This window comes from Ictidomys tridecemlineatus, unplaced genomic scaffold (assembly GCF_052094955.1).
Source record: "Ictidomys tridecemlineatus isolate mIctTri1 unplaced genomic scaffold, mIctTri1.hap1 Scaffold_405, whole genome shotgun sequence".
Classification (NCBI taxonomy): domain Eukaryota; kingdom Metazoa; phylum Chordata; class Mammalia; order Rodentia; family Sciuridae; genus Ictidomys; species Ictidomys tridecemlineatus.
The window spans coordinates 70,307-92,579 of record NW_027522630.1 but is presented as its reverse complement, the minus strand read 5'-3'; positions in this window follow the sequence as shown (position 1 = coordinate 92,579).

The window sequence follows — 22,273 nt, the reverse complement described above, 5'->3', positions numbered from 1 at the left end:
GATTAATAAGTGAACTACATAAGTTCACCTCAGAATGAGTTATGCTGAGAAATAATATTGAACAAAGCAAGTTATAAATAATGCATACAATACAGTTTTATTTATAATATGTGATCTTTAAAAGGCAAAATCTAAAATGATGTCTTTAAATTTAGATCCAAGTATATGAGTTTCCATGGAAAATTGAATAATGAGTAACAAAAAACAAGTTACTTAGTCATCTTGAAGCATGTTGAAAGATGACATCTGAAGGGAATGCATAGAAGTTTTCAAAGTTTATAGATATTTCATTTGTTAAGTGAGAGGGAAGTATATGGGTATTTATTATTTTTAGACATGAATTATTTTTTATCATGAAGAAATTCAAATTAAATTAATAGAAGAAAAACAGGTAATTTAGATATCAGAAAGTATAAGCAAAATGTATCTCAAACTGATAACTGGAATTAGATTTGTTTTCAAATTTTATTGCATATTTTTAAAAATTTTAATCATGTTTCTTTTTAACATAAACTCATATTATTAGAAATATAATATCAATAACTTTTTCTTTACAAATAACACCATTTGCTAAAATGTATCTACCTAAAGAAAAATTATCTTCTATGAATTGATACTTACTACCTGATATTTAGATACTTTGTATCTAGTAAATATGGTACTCAGGACATTTCCTAAAGTTTCTTAAAATATTCATTAAAGATTTACTTTTAATAAAATATTAATGTAAGAAAAAGAAGTTAACTGCAATAAAAATGGACAAATTATGTCACACTGTGAAATGTGATCATCCTTGCTCAAGTATGTGCTTTCTGGTGATAGAGCAATTCAACCCCAGCCTGGAAGCTGTCTCTGGAGCTCATAGAATGGAAATAAATAAACCTTCAAGAAGTACTTTGCCTTCCAGATATTCACGATTTCCTACTGTGGTTTTCTCTTTTTTTAATCATTTTATTTACTATGCATTTTCTGGTAAAAATATATTCTGGTTTTAATTTTTCACAAAACAACTACTCTAGTAAGAAAAATGAAAGTACGAATAAAACAAATTTGATAAAATGAAATACATTTTAGGTATAATCACATTTATTGAAAAATTCCATTAATTTAGAATAATAATAAATTTTTAATAATAATAATTTGGGAGAAATGCTGTAGATCTTCAACAATACATAATGCATCATCAATCTTTTCTGGGCTTTTTGCATAAGACCAGGTGTAGCTTTATCAATAGTGGCTAGATAATATGTTTATAAAATTGGGTAAACAGTGATCAATTTTTTTGCTTGATTGGTTGTATATCTTATACCATCACATCTCATAGGTATTTTTCAGCCTTACTATGTGTGTTATAAATGTCATAATCTATTGAGAGTTATTAAACGGAAGTTGTCAATGCATCAGAAAATTGCTATTATAATGTGTTTAAAACACATCTTCTTAGATATGTAGCCAATACAACATGGCCCCCCAAAACTATCCCCCCCCCAAAAAAAATACGTAACAAAGTAGAAGCCCATCAAAGTAAACATTTAAAATGTAGTAAAACTCTGTCTTTTTAGCATCGAAAATAGCTTAAAATGATAAGCAAGAAAGCTGTCTGCTTTTTAGGTTCACTTGCTTTTAGGAAAAGCTGAGCTGTATCAATACTGCCTCCCAAGCCTTCTTTCTCCTGGCCCTCCCCTTTCCAGATCTAAATTCTTCCTGCCTGAATTTCTTTGTTTATAGATTCTTTTCCCTAGGACCCCCCTACTCCTCCTCCCTGCATGCTTTCATTAGTCTCTCTAGAGAAATGGTTCCAACAGCCGGTGGGGGAGAACGCCTAATGGCTGCAGAAGTTTTTTGAGTACTAAATGGCTAAAGTAGTTATTTGGTTGAAACATTTCAAATCCCATCTGCTGGAACTGAATAGATTCATAGAATTCTAGTTTGTGGAGGTAAGACTTTATTTCTGGTTTTCTATGTAAATGTAAAACAGCAAATTCTATAAACTAAGTTGATGGAGATTCCCTCACACTGGATTGCTATATGTTGAAATATATTCAAGGATAGAAATTCACAAACAACTATTTTCTAAAATGATTTTTTTCTCAATAGCTGACTAGTTATCAATAGAAAATAAAAATACTAAAATCCAGCTTGAGTTCAGAGAGGAATTCAATTGAGTTTAAAATTGAAAATGTGGAAATTATACATACACCGTTTTATCTTCATTCATGAATTTGATATTTCTGACTTTAAAGTATTTAATTCAAGTGATTTAAAGCATTTAGCATTTCTATAGATGTTATACTAAAGAAAAAATATATTACTGAGATTCCTTGAACCTACCTAACTTTTAAATGATTTTATTAAAACCAATTCATTTCATGGTTCTGAAAAGTTTAGCTACAGTTTTCATATTGATGGTGAAATATTTTGAGCTATTCTATTCCTGTAGAGTTTTGCCCTCAGAATTACCCAGCACCTCATGGATTAACAATGATTACCACACATTTATTATTAACAATTCCCTTACATCAAGTAACTGAGTAATCAGTCTCTTTGTTGTATCTTAATCTACACATCCTACAATTAGAAACGTAAGTTATCCTGTAGGTTTATACGATGAATTGAAAATGTATTTCACTCTCTTTACTTGAATGTTGGTATACAGGGCTCCTGGAGAATATAACAGGCAAAAACTTCTTATGTGTCTATCTCATGCTTATCTTTCAATAAAGGTTAATATTGTTTTGGATTTTGATAAGAAAATGAACATTTTATGATAACTACAGGAAATGAATAGTAGTAGGCATGTAAAGCTTCAAACATGTACCTAACAGATTTATATGCAAATTTTAAAATCCTGACTCCAATTTTAAGAAATGAAGCACAATTTAAAGATGATTATAAGGAAGGCTGGGTCTATATAGCTAACTGGTAGTGTGCTAGTCTGGAGTTCATGAGGCCCTGAGTTAAAATGTGAGTACTGTAAAATAGATACGTAAGGATGGTTATAAACATTGCCAGTAATCTATTTCTATTAGTCAACACTGCACATTCCAATCTTTCAATACTCTTCTTTTTCTGGTGGGGGGGGGCGGTGGTGAGAGAGGAAGCCAAATGGCAAAAGTCAGTCTTTATCAGTTAATTATAATAAATATAATGGACTAAACTCTCCAAATATAAGGCAAAGATTTGCAGTACAAAATTAAAACACACACACACACACACAACACAACCTTATCATATTCTGTCTTGAAAATATTAATTCTCAATCCAAGGATATAAATAGATACAAAGAATGGAAACTGATATTCCATATGTGACCAAAACATGTATGGAGTGACTATTGATAATGTCACAAGGAACATATTTTAAGACAAAAACTATTACAAGAGACCAGAGGTTTATGAAATAATAAAAGGTTCAATCCACCAATACATACCTATAACAGAATCCCCAAATATATAAATAAAAAACTATCAGAACTGAAAGGAGAAATAGTTTAATATCAATAGCTGGATAATTCATAATTCCAATTTCAAAAATGGGTAGCATGATTAGACATGAAATATCCCTGAAAATAGAATACCAGAACATTATCAACCAAATAGATCTAACAGAAATATATTAGACAGTCCACTCAACCCAAAGACTATTCTGCAGGATACACCACATGTTATTCTAGAAGATAAGCCTCAGTAAATTTTTGGAAATTATCTAATATGTTTTAATTATATAATAATATACTACTGGCCAACCATTTGGTCAAAAAAGATTACAAGAAAAAACAGAAAGTATTTTGAAGTTAATGAAAATTAAAATAAGACTTACCTAAATATATAAGATGCAGTGAAATCAGGAATTGGAGGTTTTTAAGGTAGGCACTATATAGCTACAAGTATCGAGATTAAAACACTAGAAGGATTTGAAAAACAATGACCTGATGCTCTGCTTAAGAATATAGTAAAAGTAAAATAAATTTAACTCAAAGCAAGCAGAATGAAAGAATAAATGGATAAAATGAGAGTGAACCTAAATTAAATAAAAAACATTAAGGAGCAACTATGAAGCCAAAAGTTGACTTTTTAATAAGATCAACGTTGACAAAGCCTGAGACAGATTGATGGGAAAAAAAAAAACAGTTAAAACTCTAATGAGTAAATCAAGAATATGGTGGATACATTGAAACTCATTTTGTATAAATTAAAATGATTAGAAAAGAATCACATAAAAATCTGTGTGTCAATTAAGTAGATAACCTGATTGTAATGTACAAAGTCATAGAAATATATGAACTACCAAACTGACTTACATCATGACAATAAGACTTGCAAAAATTTAACACACAGGTCTAGATGCCATTACTGCTGAATTCTATCCTATTTTTAAAGAATAACACCATCTATGATTAAATATTATCTTTTAAAGAAAATAAGACACCACTTCATATCTCATACTATGAGGCCATTATTTGATAGCAATCAGAGAAAAAAATAAAAAGGAAAGAAAATTATAGACCAACATTCCATGTAGGTAGATTGAATAATGCTCAATGAAATGTCAGCAAATCAAATTCTGTAACATAATTAATTAATTATATACTATATCCAAGTGGAATTTATCCCAGTAATATAAATGTTGTTTGGTATACAAATTCATTGTGTTCTATCACATTCAAAGAATGAAAGATAAAATTTTAAGATAAGTAATCATCACAGTAGATGCAGATTTTTTTAAAACAAGTCCAGCATACTTCCCAATTAAACCGCAATGAATTAGAAATAGAAGGAAACTCTTAGCCTGATCATGGGCATCTATGCAAAATCCACACAATAATGAATAATAAAACAAATAAAATTCCCCTACAGAAAGAATCAAGACAGGAATGTACTCGCTTTAAATGTCTATTCAACCCTGTACAGAAACAAATAGAATTCCAAATTGGAAAACTTAGCACATTCAATGATCACATTATTTAATACATGGAAAAATCCTAAAAACTTCATGTGCGTGCGCGCGCACACACACACACACACACACGCACACATTCTTAGAGGAAGTAAATAAATTCAAAAAATTGGAAGAAACAAATTCAACAAGAAGTTGAATTTCTAGATACCAAACACGTTACTAAGGAATATTCAGGAAATCCTCTCATAAACTGGTAGTGGAAAAATTAGATTTTACAAATTGTTTAGAATATGATCAAGCAACCTGTTAAAATGACCTCAAATTATTAAGTTCACATATAAAACACAATCTGAAGCAATCATAAGTTCACAGATATATGATTTACAGAAAGACAAATTTTTCTATTTAATAGTATTGAAATTAAAAACAAATTTAATACTAATTGAGTGAACATGTCTACTCTTTTATACTGACAAGAGATATTAGTTTGTAATCATTAAAATGTATGGTTTTATATTTTGGAGAACATTGTGAAATTCTCTAAAATCTCTAATCTAAAAGAGTTAAAAGAACAGAATACTACAATTTATGTAGTAAATCATTAGTCTATAACCATTTTTGTAAATTTTCATGTTTATACATTGTGTATATGATAATTTTATAAATTTACAATGTATTAAAATTTTGGTAATACTAAAGAATTCCAAAGAAAAATATTTTGAAATTTATTACTCCCAACTTAAAAAAATTAAAAGTTTAATGACCAAATAAAGAATATAGTGGGAACATTGCAAGTCATCTTGCAGAAATAAAAAGATTAAAAAAGAATCACATGAAAATTGTATGTCAATAAAGTAGATATCCTAGTTATAATGGCCAAAGTTATAGAAATGCTTAAACTAGAAGATCAATAAGTTTGGTCAGAGGCTAGTAATGGAGCATCTTAGGTGCTATTGTTATTGGAAAGTAATCACCTATCAGTGCATCCATTTATAAAATTTAAATTCTAGAGTTGATTTAAAAATATCTTATTAATAAAATTCAATAAAACATTTTTAGGAATTTGTTTATTAAATAAAGTTTTGGAATGAATACATCAATGTAGAATTTATATATATAATATATCCATACAGAATAGTCATTCAAATTTAAATTTGTTATTCTTTATATTAGTATGATTTGATATCTTGAGCTGCAAGAATTTAATGACAGCCAGGCTTGGTGGCACTCACCTGTAATTCCAGCAACTGGAGAGGCTGAGGCAGAAGGAGGCAAGTTCAAAGTCAGCTCAGTAACTTAGTGACACCATAACTTAGTAAGGCATTGTCCCAAAATAAAAAAGTCTAAAACGGGCTAGGGTTGTGGTTAAGTTGTTACACACCACCGGGTTGAATCCCTCATACCAAAACAAAATAAAACAAAAAAAAACAAATTAAGTTTAACCTATTTAATATAACCTATGAACCTTTGAGAAGAACTGTGGGTTAATAATGAAGGAACAGATCTACATTTGTCAGTCAATCCATAGTTACAGGGAAGTGACTATTAGAAAAATCAGTTGATTTGCTCATTAGAAACAAATTCTTATTTACTGGGTTCATTCCAAAGATGGTAACCACATACTCCCCAGCGGCCATGGTGGGATTATTTCCTTTACAATCATTCTGAACTGTGGTCTTAACAAATCATATAGTGATATTTATTGCCCAAATTGGATGTATTCCCCATATACTAATTATATCCATCACAAATGAAAATCTTCTAGTTCAATTATATTCTTACTACTGAGGAGTTGTAGGAGAATTGTTTTTATTTGTTTTACTTTTTATATAGTATCTAATTTTATTCCTTCTTAATAATTATTATAATAAAAAATAAGCACTAAACAGATCAATTTGATATAAAAAATGAGGGATTTGACAGAGCTAGTGTGTATTATGCCCCTCAATGAAAATATAATAATTTTAACACCTTTTATCATATCATGCATTTTGCCTACCTATTTAAAGAAATAAAATATAAGGGAACCTGTGGATGAGCTCCAATTTTAAAACATTTAAATGTGATTTTCATAGATGTAAATGAAATTATTATTTTCTTCTGATATAACAGATATTCATCCTTATGAAACTTCTTGTTCTATCTAATGAAATTACAGAATAATCAAGAGGTTTCTTATCGAACAAAACAAAAGTTAATTTTGCTTTTAATTTTTTTTTGTATCGTTAGAGTTTACTAAATAAACTCAAGTCTTCCTGCCTGTATGAAACATATTTTATGCTTCTAAGAACTAACTAAATACAAAGTTGTGAAGAATAAGAACTCTTCTTTTGTAAAATTACCAAATCCTAAAATGAGATATACTCGGTGATAGTCAAATCTATTCTATAATCATATTGCTTTACATGAATGTAGATGTTTAGGGGAAAAAAATCTGTGCATTGTACATAGGTCTCAAGGAGCTTCTACATAGACAAAACTGCAGGTTCCAAAGATCAGATAATGGTTTTGTGTAGTGATCAGCCTAAGAGGGATATCTGACTAAAATTCTAGAGTCATTCTTTCTGTGTGGTATGTATGCATGTATGCATGTATAATGCTGCAAGTAAAAGACCCTCCTAAGGAGCAATGCAAAAATGACCAATGCCACAATTGAAAAACTCTACATCACAGTTTTTGAGCTGTGGTCATTTTGTTCTACAGTCCTGCCTGTATTGCAACGATCTCCCCATTTCAACAGAGGCATCCTTCATCTTAAGTGTTTATGCAAATCCACTCATAATGTACAATCTTTCTGGACTTACAATTATCAAACTAAAAAACATTGATTTACAGCAAACTGTATACAAGTAATGTAGAGGCGATTAATCTCTCTATTATTGTTCATTTGTTGCTATGGAAATTCTGCTTCTCTTCAGGGCTATTAGTAAACATTATATTGAGATTGCTGCCAATGACAGAATCAGTCTTGGCAAACTCTGCCACAAATGCAAAACAGCATTATCACAGTCATGCTCTGCCAGGCCTATCCACATCAGCACGATTTCATTTCAATAAAAAGCAAAATTTATTCCTTTTACAGAACACACTGATATAAAATTGACTACACATTGGTATTGGGAATGTGCACAGTTAAAGATGTATAAGGATTTTAAAATTCAAATATTTTAAATGAAGTTTTATGTATAGATTCCTACTAAGGTTGTATATTTCACAGACTAATGAACCCTGGCTACATTTCTTGATTTTCAAACTTAAAATATTTTTCTTTAATTTTTAGATGCTGTGATAAAATAATGTTAATTTTTGAATGAAAATGAATGCTACACCTCATATATTAACTTGGAAGGAGAAGCAGAGCCCACATAATCACATGCAACACATTTGGTTACATTTGACTAAAGTGACATGTGGGACATATGTGCAGTAGTTTACCCTTTTCTATTAGAACTCATAAAATGTTTACATAAATGCCTTTCACTTGTGCATGAGATGAAGAAAAATAGTTTTGATTACCATGAAGTATATAATCATTATTGCTTAATGACAGGGATGCATTCTGATAGATGTCTATAGACAATTTTGTTGTTGCAAAAACCATATAATGTCCTATAAAACCTAGTTAGTATAGCCTGCTATATCTCTAGGCTATATGGTATACACACACACACACACACACACACATCACACATGCACACACACACACACATAGATACACACACAAACATAGACAGATATATATTTACATCTATACATATGCATATGATATACACACTATATATACACAACTATATATACACACATACATAATGTGTGTGTGTGTATATATATATATATATATATATATAGTATAGCCCATTATTTCTAGGATTATGATGAACAAACAACTTTAAATTAAATCAAACATGAGAGAAGATTATGCAATCAAGAGAAACCATAAACATAAGATGTTTGAGACTGCTCACAGTGTAATGCAATATACTGTTTTACAGCACACATTCTTGATAAGTGGAAGGAATACCCTCTAAAATAGTGATAAAATGCATAATATAGAAAATTCATAAGCCATTAATGATCATTTTCATCATTACCAATTATCACACGCTGTAAATGATTGTATGTGTTGTTTTGTACAACTGGCAGAGCAGTAGGTTTGTTAAACAAACATAGTCACAAATACCTCAGGATACATTGCACTATGACATTGGGATCTCTACAACATCCTTAGGTGTTGGGACTTTCTCAGCTTCATTATAATCTTCAGGACCAACATTGTTCATACAATTTGTTGCTGACAAAAACACCATTATTTGGCACATGAGTGTATTTAGCTCTCAAAGAAGCTAGTTTTAATAAAATTAGTCTATTAATAGGTATGGATTAATCCTAAGTCATTTGAACTAAAAGGTCTAACATATCTTGTTATGTATCATTGGGAGATCCTTGTTATAATTGCCATCTTATAAAGTATTCTTTGAATGTAAGATAATATGCAATAATCTCAAGTTGCTAAGTTCAATGTATTGGAGAAATAATAGCATTAATTTAATTGTCTTGGTGCTTTTAATAATGATAAGAAAGAGAGCTAATATTTTGTGAACTTGTGATGAAATTTAAATTAGCTAAATTATTAAGTGTATAGTAATGTTCTTCAGTGCCATCCATTCATTCACTCATTCATTTTTAAACACATATTTAACAGTCTACTTTAGATTCCTTTTAAGAATGAAAAATGAATTAGATCCATGGCCTGCACTTAAAGAACGAGTGACTAGTGGAGTGAGAGATAGACCAGTTAAATAATTAGTGAATTAATCTTTTGACAAGAGTTTTACCCAGGTTAATCTTTATTTAAATAGTTCAAATGAATAATTGAGTAATAAATTCAAACTATCTGAGATACTTTGTTAGTTGATCATTTCATTTCTTTTCTAAAAATATTTGGAAGTTAATAAAAGATATTATTTTTTAAGTTTTTAGGGAAAATTTTAGAGTAAATTGATCTAGCATTTCAGATCAGCATAACAAAGCAACTGATCTTCCTCATTTAACATTAGTTTTACTCAGTAACATTGTGTTTATCTAAATACTGACCCCGAGGTATAAAGCATTACATAATATTTTCTGTTTTTTGTAAATCAATATAATTCATTTTTACATTGACAGATCATATAAATTACAGTGGTCAGAAGGAACTTCATAAATATCAATTGAAGTTCTAAATAACCACTCTAAATGTTTTAATTCATTACAGTTAATGAAAGATGGTAGATTTGAAAAAGAATTCACATTGAATGTAGATATAGTCATTTGTTCTGTTCACTAAATCATTGTTATCACACTTGCATGAATCTTTCCACTTTAACATATTAATCCAAAAATCAGAGATTTAAGAATTTTTGTCAAGTAATGCACTAAACTTAAAAACTATGCTTTTAAATGTTTTATGTCATCAATTATCATATTTTATAATTTTCAAGTCTTAAAGCAGTATGCATTTAAGAACTTTGGTCATCTACTCTTGTAATCTAATGATTTATATCTCAGTTAATTGTAGTTAATTGATAAAATACAACTATTGCTTTATACTTTGTAAATACTATTAAAGTCATATAATTTTATGGCAATCAGATGTAAGCAAAGAGGAACAACTTCCAAGATCTAATGTGGACAGTAAAATTCATTTTCATTTATTAGGCATTAGTGCATAACAGCATTGCTAGATTTCCCAAGGTGTCCTGGAACACATTTCTTCTGGCTACATCATTATGGATATTTTGACCTTTGATCTTAATTAGGCATTCCAACTTACATAATGGAAGTCATATTTTTGGTTAGATACCACCTGTACAAGTCATTTTGCATAAATTGCTTGTAAATATAATTTTAGTGCATTAAGTAAATGGGACAGGAATGAAATTTATTATAGGCTGGTGATAAGTTGATACTAATGGTGAATGTTTCAAATGGGATAATTTTTTATGGAAATAAAGCAAGTGCATCTATGGACAGTGGTAGCTTTTTAAAACCGAAAGTCTGGCAAGCAATTTTAAATCCAAAATTTCTAATACATCTTTTTTTTGGAATTAAAGTGATAATGGTAGTAAGTAGCATTGAAATTGCAAAAACAAAAGTAAATGTTGAAATGCTAAACTGTCTAATTTTGAACAGGCTTAATGGATCCTATACAGTGAATATTATTGAATGTCTGAAACTTTGTAGTATGATTAAGAAGAAATTTTACAAAAACAAAATAATCAAGTTATTTTAATAGTATTAAAATAATCAATATGCACATTTGCTACTTCATGTCTGAGTGATGGTAATAGTATAATTTCATTACATAGAGGAAAGGATTTACTCCTTATTTTTTATATTTCTCTATGCAAAATATTTCAAGACTTTTGATAAGCAAGCCAGTTTTTTTCACCACTATAATTGAAAGACCTAACAAAAGCAACATAAAAAAGGAAAAATGTATTTAATGCTCATGGTTTCAGAGTTCCCAGTCTATAGATGGTCAGCTCCATCAGTCCTGAGGTGGGTAGAACATCACAGCAGAGGAAAGCAGCTCAGAACATGGTGACTAAGAAAAGGGAGAGAGTTCTTGGGCAAAATATAAACCCCAAAGTCATGACCCCAATGACCTATCTACTCCAGCCACACCCTACCTGCCTACTGGATTACTATCCAGTTAATCCATTTAAGTGGGTTAATGCACTGATTAGGCTAACACTCTCATAACTCAATTATTTCATCTTTAAAGTTTTTTACATTGTATAATAAGTGAGCTTTTGGGAGATATGTCCTATGTACAGCCTAATAGCAAGCAAAAATAGTATCAGTATTCTAACTAGACCAAACTAAAGAGGAAAAGACTTGTGTTTTAAGGTTAATATTACTCAAAATATTTTTTTTGTATTCCTTTTATATTTTCCTAACATTTTCCTAGGTAAATGATTCCTAAACTTAGTACACATCAGGAAAAAAAAGTATATCAAATTTTGACACACATCAGAACAAGAAATGAGAATGTTTGCATGCATAGCTTTGTACTGATATTTCTAAAGTCACCATACCAGGTGATATGAAGCCAGGGAGATTGTGAACAAATATTTATATTGACCTTTTTCTTTACTTAGCTAGCTATGTATTTATTAATCATCTTTATTTAAATATAGTACATAGACCATACAATTCATCTACTTAAAATGACTAATTGTATATTTTAGAGCATTATAATCATCAGCACAATCTAATTTTATATATTTTCAATAGTTTTCCAAAGGATATTTCTACCAATTAGCTGTCACTTCTTGTTTTTCCCCAATCTGAACAGTTAGCCCAATGCAACATTTTCATGATTAGAAAATTACCTTTTATGATCATCTTAAACATTTAAAATAATATGATATATAATTTTGTAAATGACTTCTTTCATTTAATATTTTCAAGATTCACTCAAGCTGTGACATGTATCAGTACTTCATTTCTTTTTACAGCTTTTTAATATTCCAATATACGATCATAATATACTCACTTTCACACTTTGGTTGTTATGAATAATCCTGCTCTAATTACTTATGCATATGTTTCTATATAGATATATAATTAGATTGAATATATAAATTAATTTTTGGAGTATTGGGTATTGATAGACTAATAATATTAAGACACCTAAATATGGACTTATTTCTTTTTAATTAGAAAAAAATGTTTAATTTATTTCGAAAATGTCCTGTACAAAAATTTGACAATTTTCATTTAATTTGTTTCTAAATGTATGCTATTTTAAAGGGAATTGCTTCCTTAATTTTATTTTTGTGTGGTTCCTAGTTCGATGTTAATATATATAAATGAAGTTGATATTTGAAACTGACATGTATAGATATTGTAGCCTGTAAACTTGCTAAATGCATATGTTGTTCTAATATTTTTTCCTTAGGTTATTTATGATTTTCTATGTATAAGGTCATGTTATTTATTAGTATAATTTTTTTTTCATTTCTTCCTTTTCAGAGTCAATTTTTTTAATTTTTTCTTTTCTTCTATAATTTCCCCTCCTAGAACTACATTAATTGATTTTGCAATGGTAAACCAACTTTGAATTCCTTTAATAAATCCTGTTCACCTCATTGGAAAACCATTGTTTTGGACAGCTGAAATATGACTGAAAATATTTTATAAGGGGTTTTATTTATATTTTTACAAATGAAATATTGTGCTCATTTACATAATCTATATTGATGAGTATTGTCTTTGTCTCAATTTTGCATAAGTGTATTAATTGAATGAGTTCAATAAACTCATTCTCTGGGAGGACCTCTTTAGGTCGCATAAGCCCATGATTGGTTACGGTTTATATGTATGCCCTCTTAGCCAGTTAGATGTTTACCCTATATGATTGTGGAGGTCCATGACTTCAAGTTCACAGTTGAATGAGCTTATAATTTTTACTATGCTTTCAGTCAAAGACTACTAGCTGGAGGATTACCTGTGATCTCTTGTGAAAGGACTCTGCTATGGGAATCACGATCTTACAGATCATCAGGGATGACTATGCTAATATATTTAAGCCTGGTTTCTCTGGATCAGGGTAGGTATCTTATTGTTCAGTTAACATTGAGCATGAGTTATATTCAAGCTGTCATGCCAGTTGTGCTATCACCCCATGTTAAAAGTTTCTGTGCAGTTTGAGAAGAACATTGAAGTCCTGTCTATATTTTGTCCTGACTGCTCCTTTTTGGGGTGTACCCTAGCACATGTAGATAAACTCCCCATTCGCCAAGTTTACTCTGATCCCAACAGTATCCTTTCATCCATTCATTTAAAATATCTATTAAGTAATTATTGGATTTTACTCTAAGGCACAAATTCCAAAAGTCAAAACAAGAACTATTTAGTACTATAGAAGGATCTAATCCTTCTGCTAAATATCAAAGATACTTTTCAGTTCACCCAATATCACTGTCCTTAAATCTTCCTCTTCTTTTTTTTTTCTTTTCTTTTTATGTTGGATTCTTCTGAAGAAGATGACATGTGTACCAATCCTATGGCAAGCAACTGTCTAGGAACTATTTATAATGATCATTCCCTGTTCATTTGACTGGGCAAACAATCCCCTTTATCTTAAAATTTAACTGGGAGGTCTTCAGATTATTTAAATAATCCTAGAGGAATACTTCAATATCATGAAACTGTGCTCATTATGGGAAGTGGTAGGGATTATAGTGGAATAGTGAATGTTACTAAGTTGCAATTCTCAAACTTAGACCAAAGTAATATTAAATGTTGGACTCTTTCTGTAACAATGATCCTTTGAAATTAAAAGCCCTCAAATATTTCTCCCCCAACTTCTTGGTTGTTACTTTCTTCTTCTCAGTGGAAGATAAGAAACTGGCCACCATGCCCCCAAAAGTACAACAAAGGTTGTAAAACAGAAATCATGACTCATACAGCCTAGCTAAATTGTCATACATATATTTTCTGGTTTTGATTCTATATATTATAACTACTTCTATAGGACAGGGGACACAAACATATACAGTGACACAATTTAGCTACTTCTCAGGACAAAACTGATCGTAGAATTCATTTTTTTTTTACAACATTTGCTTATTTCTTACGTGGGTAGGTGACCAAATACAGTCAATTGGAATCCAAACAAATTCCCTCCTTTAACAGCAGTAATATTTGCACTGCTCACTGCCAGTTTCTCATCTCAACCCTGGTTTTTAAATATTATTCACACTCTCCTTCTCACTCTACAATTACTTTTTTGTCCCAGCCCATATAGATTAACAGAAGAATAATTGAAGTTTTATGGGGCACTTAGAAGCAATATCAGAGCAATTATGCAGCCAGTACTCTGTATTATTAGTATATATCTATACAAGTTCATTTTCAATTAAATTTCAAGAGTTTATCACATAAATACTCTCTGTTGTGTGTGACGAAAAAAAATACATTTTCTTAGCAGGTTTCTAATTCATAGACTTGAACTTCTGTCAGCTTTTTCACTAATTTTAGTGCTTCCTGTCACAGCTTCTTACAACTAATGATATAAAATAAGAGTCATTACAGGGAAAAAAACACTCTGGAAACTAAAATTGTCTAGCAGATTCTATGCTCAGACAAGTAAATATGTGCATTTTATAAAGTTGTTAATATATGTCCTAAGTAAATTTCCAAATTGCTGATAAATTTACATCAAGGAATTCTTTTTCTCTGTTCCTCCATTTTTCTTCCTTTTCCATTAAAGGAATATGTTGAATGTGTAAGGAACTAATGATCCCAAAAGTGGCAATTTGCACTTCAAGAAACATTTTCATTTTTTTCAGAATGGCTGGACTTGAGATAAAGTATATACTAAACTCAACATTACTACTCATTACTTAGAATCAATTTTGTTTTGAGTTGGGGATTATTTTATGATGTATATATTCTTTACTACTGGAATTTTGGTAATTTTTAATATTTCATGGTCATTCTTTACCAGAGGAAGATTTCAATACTGGCTTAATAATGACACATAAAGGAAACAACAGTTAAATTCAGAATGCAGTCATGAAACCTCCTCCTCAATTAGCTTTGCAGCCTGTGGAGGTCAACAGGTATTACTTGATTTATGCCTTATGCAACTTGACTATTATAAGGAATATAGCTCCATAGTCATTTTTGTATTAATACAACTATCCAAGAGAAATGGTTAAATTTTATTTTTTAGCTATACCCAGGACAAGTTAGCTGATTTGCATTCTTAAGTATAGCTTAGGAATTATAGGTTACTGACAAACGAAGGAATGCATATGTCACTAGTAAACATATGTCCAAAAGGAGGATAGCTTTACAGAGTTGGATCTTCAGTTTTCTGGGTATTTAAAAAGGTACTTATATTTACTTAGAGCTGGATATCTAACAAAGATGGACCAACAGTCCAGAAAATAAAAAGGAAATAAAAAAGGGGAGGACTTTCTAGAGAGATTTGTTATCACAACAAACTTGGTTCAGCCATACACTAAAGAGAAAAGAACAAGGTGAAACCAGGAAAAGAACCTTAATCCATACTGCATTGGGGGAAGAAAAGTGAGATCTAACTACTCAGCCCTTTCTTTGTGATACTAAAAGAACTTTAGGCTTAAATATGGGAAGAACTATGTCAGGGGCAAGAGGTATATATGAATGATTAAGCAGATTTTGTCAAACCATGGATCGGTCTATCATTCTCTCAGTTCTAGTTCTGAAAGGTGGCTCTGGAGAAGTCCTAATCACTTGAGGGGACTTTTCAGGATGTAGGATGTTTGTCTATCAAATTTGCGGTCTTGGAAGGGAAGCAATTCAGCTCCCATGAGTGACTGCTCTTGCTGTTCTGGAAGGTATAGGACAATGACAGAGATTTCTTAGCATTGCTTCAGCCTATTTTACCAAACAGACAGTTGGTAATCTTGCCTCAGTTTTCCAGACTGAGGAGATAGTTTACACAGATTTGGTATTAATAAACCTTGTATTATGGGGTTTTAGATGAACACTCCTTAAATGATTAGCATGCCTATGTGCACAGCTGAGCAGGCCACAAAGTCCAAGGTAACAAAAGAGATTAATACAAAATGAAGACAGAGATGCTAAATTTTATCCTGCATTTATTTTCCCATTGACATTTGCAGGCTGAAGAAGAGAGTTACTCTGCTTCCTGCAGAGGCCGCCACTGTAAGTCCCTGTCATAATTGTAATGCAATATGACTGGACAGCATTTCCTATTTTACATACAAATGTTTATACAGATAGTCAATTTCTTTAAAAAAACACTGCCTGATGACTTTATATTCAGACTAGAAATTAAACAACAGTACAATTCACCTTAAAATATACTTTTATTTTTATTTCAGAAAAACTTTGTAGAAATAAGCAAGTTTAAATAATACTATCATATTTTCCATCAAGAAACTTAGATGCACAACCACATAAGCAAAATTTTAGGGAAATAAATTTGACTTCATTTATACCTGCCCATGTGCTCCCCCGCAATTAAAAACACTACCTTTAACCTCAAAAACAAGCAAGTAAGCAAACAAAATTCTCATCTTTCAACCAAGCCACTGTTTAAAGGATTATAGAATTCTTAAAATCAATTATGTTTCAAAATACTTTGACCCTTTGAGAAATTTCTACAGAGGATTATTCATCAGATACATTCTCCTCTATTGGAATCACCTGCCAAATGAGGCTAAGTGCAGATACCTGTCTTTTATAATTAAAGTGAGTGACAGGATTAACAGTTCTCTAAAACTATTATAATATTGTAATATAATAGGAAATGTATACTTGATGTATATCTTCATAAAGGTCTCAAAACCTTTGCAGATAGAGGGGAGATAAGATAGGAGACTCTTTTGTCCTAGTATCTTATCTTTGATAATAATTCCAGGCAAAGAACCCCTAATCTCTTGAAATTTCCTAGGTGATAGGAATTACTTGTTCTAATTGTGAGGCTGACACCTGGGGTCCCCGTAAGGCTCAGGATGATTGCCAAAGGAAACTTCCATGTGGACTAGGAGATGGGAACTTTCAGCTCCCCCTCCACCAGCCACCTCAGGGAGGTGGGATGTTCTGAAAACTCCTTTGATCTCCAGTGAATAATAATTTACTAATTCATGACCGACTAATGAAGCTTATCTTAAAAATCCAACAGGAAATGGTTCGCAGACATTCCACATAAGTAAAAACATGGAGGTTCCTAGAGTGTAATGCACCCAGAGAAGGAAGCTCTGTGCTCGTTCCCTTAAAATCTTCCCTATTCTTTATAATATACAGATAAACTATTACCCTGAATAATATGACCTGCTGTAGTAAATTAACCCAATCTGAGGAGGGGGATCATGTTAACCCTCATTTATAGCCTATCAATTTGAAGTATGGTTGACTATCTACATTTTTTGACTGGCATCTGGATTGGTGGAACGGGAAACACTTTTGTGGCACTGAGCCATCAATTCGTGGTATTCAACTCTATATTCATATACATACTGTCAAAATGAATCTGATTTGGAGGACTACCAGCTTGTACCATGCAGAGATTTGCTTGGAGTTTGGGGTAACAATTTCCATATATCTAGTGTTGTGCTGAGCAGGTGATTAGAGAGTAGAAAAAAACACTTCCCACTTATCCTTTCTGTCAGTCAGTGTACCTGCATTTTAAATTTTATCAATTCCCTCTGCCTTTACCTTTCTCTGTATGCATACCTGATCCTGCAGTACTTAAGTTCTTCCCAGCTTGCGGTTTGTCTAGCGCTCATCATGTAGATGTAATCACTGCTGAGATGCTTTGTCTTTCTTCTTGGCCAGTGATCTGTCTCCACTTCATAGGGCAGCAACTTGTTGGGCCATCTGAATGAAACAACATACACTGTACTGCTATTGCTCGCTGAATTCCATGGCATTCCTGCTAGGATAATTTCAGTTACACTGATAGAAAATAATTTATTCAGTATTCAAAAACAGTTTAACAGTTTATTATTTTTCCTAGAGTTAATCAGAAGACAACTTTGTACAAATTGTTAGAAGATGTCATTATTAGCAGCAATGGACAGAGCTATGACTCAAAGGTAAAATGTCCACCACTATTTTTCAGTCTCAACTGATTTATTTTTATAAAACAGGTTGCATTAGAGTTTATTTTCATTTATTTTCCAGATTTCTGCAAAGAGTTTCATGGGAAAGGAAATGTCATCAAAATCTTTAACAAACATCATTAAAACACACAAGGGTTTACTAAGGAAGTGATCTCTTAAATATTTCTTTCCACCTATACCTGTTTAGGATATATTCTTTCCAGTGTCAAAATCTTTGTTGGTTTCACATGTTTGTGTTGTTGTAAATATACTACTAAATAAAACAAAGTGTAAACAAACAAAAAATCCACATCAAATCTTTAAAAATATTCAGTATTTCACTTGGAAAATTTGGAGTAGTTTTCAAATTATACTCAATATCCTCAACTATTGAGAATGTGTCAGTTGAATCCATTAGCACTCCAAGAACAGAAAATCAATAGGAAGTTTCCAAAATGAGTGGATTATGTACACATTTATTTAAAGGCTCTTTTCAAAATTGGTGAAACTTCACATTATTTTTTGTTTTCAAAAATGTCTGTCTGGAAAGTTACTCTCAAAATGTTAAAAGCATAATAAAGTCTGTGCCTTAGTATACACAATAGAGGTCGAGGGATGAATTATGTTTTTGTTCAAATGCCATGATTTATTTTTGTATAGTTGTTATTATAATCCCAAATATTAAAATATGGTATAAAAACTGACTTTATAGGTTTAGTTTAATTTCTCAAAATAACCTCTTAATACAATTTTCTAAAACTTATTTAAGTTTGAAATCATTTTAATATTTTAAATGAGTTCATTAAATGTTTGCTCCCCACCCCCAGATATTTCAGTTTATCTGCAGAAAGTGATTTACCATTTGTTGTTAAGACTATTGGTAAGGTCAAGGTAAATGTCGAAGACTTATTTATTTATTCAACAAATATTTTTAGCACATACCTTGTGCCAATGACTATTGTAATTATAGCAATGAACAGAATCCTGCTCACATGAATTGAAATCTTATGGGACCTCTTTAAATATGTAAGTATATCAAAAGGAAATATATTTAGTGAGGAAAAGGTAAATGAGTTTAAAGAGATAGAGAGATGAAGTCAAAGCAAGATGAAGTCTCTCTGTTGTGTGGCATCTAAACATAGAAGTGAAGAAGGCAGAAGAAAAAATGTAGTTATCAGAGGGACAAAGTAGAGACAGGAGGTTTTCCCCAGGCACAGGAAAGAGTTCAGTAGAATTTCCAGTGGGAAAGTGCACTTAGTATGCTGAGGAAAAGTAGTAAAAAGGCTGTGATGTGGTTAATGTGGGGAGAGAAAGAAAGGCAATGGAATCATAGAGGTAGCAGGGAGTAAAATCATGCAAGACATGGTCATTACATTTTATTATCAAATGAAAAAGGAGACAGAGATTCTGAGCATTAGGGTGAATATTTACTTTTGTTTTAAAAGAATAACTGACAGTAGGGTGGAAAATCGGTATCAGTGGAGAAGGAGAGAGCAAGGAAACCCATAAGTAATTTTTTAATCTATCAGGATCAAAAAAGATAAGTGTGACTTAAGTGGGGGTAGTCATCATGGAGGTAAAAGAGTAAACCCTGGGATACTTACTGATGGGGTTTTATGGTGGAGTTGTCTGTGAGAAAGAAAAAAAAATGTTTTAAGTCTTCTGGGAAGGAAATAAACAAGAATGAGTAAGTGGTTTTATCTGTGGATTAGGTCATATTTTTGGAGAAGTAGACTCAGTCATAAGTGAAGACAGGAGGAAGGACATGCTTGAAAAGGTAAAAAATAAAACAAAAAAAGAGTTGATAGAACGTTATCTTAAACCAGCAGTCAGGTGGAAAGAAACAAGAGTGTCAACAGAGTAACTAACCTTAAAGGAAGAGATATATTCTGAGGCAGAAAAGAGAAAGAGAGTGACAATGACCATATTGAGAAAGTGTAAGGAAGAAAGCAGGAAAATGAAGAGACGCCTGATTTAGGTGTCTTTGGTGATCTCTAAACTAAGGGTAGAAGGATGGTGGTAGAGATGTGATGCTAGTTTTCACATTATACAATTTGACAGACCTATATTTTCTTTTGCTCCAAAATACCATTTTAAATGGTCTTAACCATTAATTGATGGGGACACTGGACCTGTAATTGTCGACACATAAAGAAACAAAAATCCACAAAGAATAAGGTTTATTTTGCCCGTTTCTGAATAAATCTGAGGAAAATTTCCATATCAACTTCAGAAAGAAAGAATAACCAAAAGGACTGGGTGCCCTGGGAAGAGGAGATGATCTGAGAATCTCCCTACTACAGGTTAGAAATCTTGATGCTACTATGTATATAATCTGCAATTCATAATCTAGTATTGGATCTATGGAATTCCAGCCACACACTCTTCCATTTGAAAGGCTCAGGGAGTGTGTCTAAATCTTTCTAGCTCTAGCTGTCATATATTTTTTCAGGGGTGGTGGAGGTTGAAGTTATTTTAAAGCCTATATTGGCTAGATAGGAGTTTATTTTCACATTTTATAAAATTATTAAACATCGTTGCCTTCATCAACTGTTACCAAGTTTTTAGGTCTTTCCAAGATCCTCACTTCATCCTGTGACTAGCAACCTGTCCTGCAGTTTGAACCATGCATAGCCTCTGTCTCCTAGTGGTCTGTATCCAATCTTCCCTAATCTGGGACAGCTGAGGTTACCAATATAGAGGATAAAATCAATGCCCTCATTAAAGCAGCTGTTGTAAATGTTGGACCTTTATGACCTGGTTTGTTGCAAAGGCCCTGGCCAATGTCAACTTTGGGAGTCTTATTTACAATATTGGGGTTGGTGGACCTCCTCCAGCATCTGATGCCAAATCAGCAGGAGGTCCTGCCCCTCTCCACTGTTGACCCAGCTGAGGAGAAAATGTTGAAGCAAAGGGAGAATCTGAGGAGCCTGCAGATGGCATGTTCTTTGATCTTTTTACTAAAACTCTGGTAAGGTAGAGATAAACCTTTTTCATATATTTATAAACACTTGTTTTTTTTTCTTCTGAAAGTGTCTGTTCACTTCCTTTGCCTATTTACTGATTGTGTTATTTGTTTTTTGAGTTCTTTATATATACTGGAAATTAATGCTCAAAAAGCTTAACCTCCTGTTTAAAATAAATAAATAAACAAAAGCATTCTTAAAAAAAAACTTAATTAGACATATGGATGGAGTAAAGAAATATATATCTATGTGGCAAAACAGATGAAAGTTTTCCAATGGGAGGGGCTCATACAAAGGGAAACAAGATTGACTAGACTGATTTGACTTCCTGATTTTTTGTTTTGTTAACACAGGGGTGTTTAGCCATTGAAGCATATCCCTCGTCCTTTTTTTCTACTTTTTTTTCAATAATTATTTTGAGACAGAGTCTTTCTAAGTTCCTCAACACCTCACTAAGTTCCTGAGGCTGGCTTTGAACTTGCAATCCTCTTGCTGCAGCCTCCGGGAGCTGCTGGGATCAGTGGTATTGCAGATGTTTTATAAAATTTCAGTTTGCCTTTTTCTTCTTCTCTATCACAGGACCTGGTACTGTGAAAAGGCTCACTAGATAACCCTATAACATTAGCAGGGAATGGTAAGCACTAAGGCAATGCTTTTGTATACGCATTAGTATCAAGAAGTCTTTGGGAGATCCTAACTAAAAAGAAGTTTACCAAATAATTCTTTTTATAGTCAAAAGCAATTGAAACTCATGTGTTAAGAGCAGATGGATCCTGGGGAGTCTTATTAAAACAGTAACGT